Source organism: Pteropus vampyrus, unplaced genomic scaffold (genome assembly GCF_000151845.1).
Source record: "Pteropus vampyrus isolate Shadow unplaced genomic scaffold, Pvam_2.0 Scaffold24, whole genome shotgun sequence".
Taxonomy (NCBI): domain Eukaryota; kingdom Metazoa; phylum Chordata; class Mammalia; order Chiroptera; family Pteropodidae; genus Pteropus; species Pteropus vampyrus.
In genome coordinates, this window is record NW_011888805.1 from 3,514,927 (window position 1) to 3,518,335 (window position 3,409).

Genomic DNA, 3,409 nt, shown 5'->3' on the forward strand with positions numbered 1-3,409 from the left:
TAGAAATTCTGGTATTTGAATCACCTACAGCATAACTCAATTTATTATACTAACATTTATCTATTTGATTTGTGTTTGAAGCAAAAGCAGGAGTCTTCTATACTGGAGCTAAAAAAAAAAAAGTGTTAAACAAGTAGTTGATGGTGGTAAATTGATGGGCCTAGAAATTTCTTGCACTGGGTTTTAGGGGGACGGGCTGATGTTACATGCTTGTGGGGGAGCAAGTGCAAGATGGCCTCTCCACGCACAGACTGTGTTCTGCTATATTGACTGTCAAACTCGCCTCAATAAAAATTCCAGCAGACATCTGTGGGGTCAGAGCTGAGCTGAATACCAAGCTATATTTTAAGTTATGAGTAACATTCACTGCTTTTAGTTAGTTGTTAAAGGTAGGTGTGTGATAAAATATTCTCTATAAAAATGCTTTTGCATGAGTAGGCTAGAAATAACTAATCTTTTGAAAATTGATGAAAGTTAGGATCTTCTTGGAAAAATAGATTTAAGTATAAATTTTTTTTTTTTTTCTTAAAGGCAAACCAACCCTTGGTTGACCTCACAGATTGCAAAGACCTTGTCAGCTTACAATCCCTTATTTTTGATTTATGTTTTACACCTACAGCACCTGGTCTTCCTAGTTGGTCTCCCATCCAAGTACTAATCAGGCCCAACCCTGCTTAGCTTCCAAGATCAGACAGGGTTGGGCTTGTTCAGAGTGGCATGGCCATAGACTAAGTATAAAATTTTTTATACAGTGTCTCTTCAGTAAATTTCCCAGTTGAGGGAATGACATATTTGTTGCACAGGGACCAACCTCCGACTCCCCCACACACCTACAAAATTTTGGGTAGTTTCAAGTACAATACACAGCTTAGCATAGTCTCTTTTCTCCTATTGGATATTCCTAGAAATATTCAAAATCTAAGACAAGAATTGTTGCAGTGTGGTTATATTTTATCAATAAAATAAATATGTATCAAATAATAAAACAAAGTAAGTTAGTTGGCATTTTAATAATAGTTAATATGTACTCAGTACATACTAGTGCCAAGCTTTCTTCCAAGAAGAAAGGAGAAGGAAATTGCCAAGGGTTCCATGGCTGGAAACTGGCAGAGCTGGGATTTGAACCCAGACAGTCTGGCTCCCAATACTATGCTTTTGAGTATTGTAACCTATGGACTGTCAAGTTCCCTTTTCTTCATGCATTCACATCCTGGTTTTAAGGTGGTGGAGGGTCTTTATAGGTAGGTTTGCTATGACTGAGCTTCCTGTTGATCTAGAAGATTCTCCCCTTTCAAGGATTGCCCTGAAATACCTGCCCAACTCTTGAAGGACCTGATGTGCTTATTCACAGCTAGGGTTCACCATTGCCCAAACTCAAAAATTTTGCTGAGAATAAGAGAAATCAATTTGTTTTTGCTTGCGCCACCATCTTTTCTGGGTTCTCCATTTCAAAGACTTTATTTTTCTCTCCTCCAGAAAGTTACTCCCAGTCTTCTCAGGAGACACTTAACAGACTTTTTCCTGTGCCACCTCACATGACATATGGCCTTGCATTTTGGTTATTGCTCAATTTTAAACTTTACTGTAAAGGTACAAATGAATGGAGCTCAATCCAGTGCAGAAAGTTTGTGTCATTTCGTTAATCTCAGCTCTATTTTAGTCACTGCTTTTCTCATAGGCTACTTGTGCTCATAAACAACTGTGGCATTGCCTTTTAAATTTCTCTCTGAATGGGAAAACCTCCCAGCTGCCTCATATTCATATGCATTCTCCAATCCTGTTGACTGCAGTGCATTCAAAGCAAACATGCTTCAATCAAACCCAAATGACTAAGATTTCTATACAAAAAACAGATTCATTGCTTAGGATTTTTGCTCAACTTCTCAAATTAGGTAGGAATATTTCTCTGGGATAGAAATATTTTCCAGTCATCTAACTAGACTTAGATCCCACTTTTAAAAACAGAGCATAGCTGAAATTTAAACGCGCAGCCTCTTAGGCTGATGAATAAGGGGATTGGTGAGAAAGTAGGGCATACTGAAGTCAAAGTGTTTGATCCTTGGTTAGAAAGGCCACTGAATGGGGAATAAAAACTGCTAATTACCAGTTTTACATTAATATTTCACTGTGATATGCTCGTGTGGGACATCTCATATGCCAAATCGACACAAAGTTTAGGAATATTCTTTAGAGAACATGTCTGTATTTGACTCAAAGGGCAAAGCTATAAAACTGATTACACTGGTGACTTGTTAAATAGAATATTCCTTCTGTTAGATGGTTAAACATTTTTTTGAACTTATTTTGTACAGTTTCACTTTGGATCCGAGAAGCATATGCTAAAACTCCAATCAAGTAAGTAGTCTGTGGTTCTTACAATCTGGTCTCTAATGCCTAATTGCCCACCCAGTCTCCCCATAAATCTCCCAGTCCTCATCTTTCATATCACACCTGAAGGAAGGAAGGAAAAAAAGAAGGAAGGAAAAAGGTAGGAAGGAAAGAAGAAAGAGTAAAGAGGAAAGGGAGGAAGTGGGTTAATTTTATTTGAGGATTTATTGTATACCAGCCCAGTATAAACTGCTGTCTTTATATATGTTAATTTATCCACCCTACCCAGTTTAAAGCAACATAAAACCAGCATTTTCAATGTAAGTGACATAGCAAATAATCTCGTCCTTTTTGTTTTACAGATGAGGGGACTATGAGCAAGATGGTTAAAAAACTGCCTTAGATTGTACAATTGGTTCCTGACAGTGTCATGAAGAAGGTAAAAATCTCTCAACTACTGGCTTAAGACTTTTCCTACTATTTCTATTGATCTTTGAATAGGAATATTGACGAACGTATCCAGTTGAAATTTCGGGCCTTACGAAGTTCTAGAAACTCTTCAATCCAGCCGATATCATAACAACTTCTTATGGAAGGTGATCGGTCCCTATCCATCTCTTCTGTGAAGAGCAGGAAGAACTGATATTTTGTTATTGTCAGTTCAGGCCTTAAAAAAACTTGTAATTATGACTATTTTTAATGTTGGTGTGGATATTAAACTTAAGATATGAAAACCTTTGTTTATTTTTTAGCTCAGTATTAACTACCTACATTTAATTAAACCATTGATCTGGACCTTGGTTTAAATGAGAGGGTTGGAAGAGATGATGGTTTAAGTCTTTTCCAGCTGCAGCATGATTTATAAATTACAGAAACCACTTCCTACATAAGTACATTAGACAAGATGAAATAGATTTTGCTTCCAGATCCTTTTTGTAAATGAATGACTGAGTGATAAATTGGTAAGGTTATAGTGCAGATAGAGAAAGGAGAGGTACAGTAGAAGAAGAAATGAAAGTGGGATGGTAGCCATCATTTATAAAATAAATGGGTAAGAAAATGGCTATTTGGGGGATCTAGT

General features: G+C 36.9%; 1 pseudogene; it reads right to left on the minus strand.

Annotated features, from left to right (window-relative positions):
- Window positions 1-610: 610 nt before the first annotated feature.
- Window positions 611-729, minus strand: LOC111737227 (annotated as a pseudogene).
- Between the last annotated feature and the right edge of the window lie 2,680 nt (window positions 730-3,409).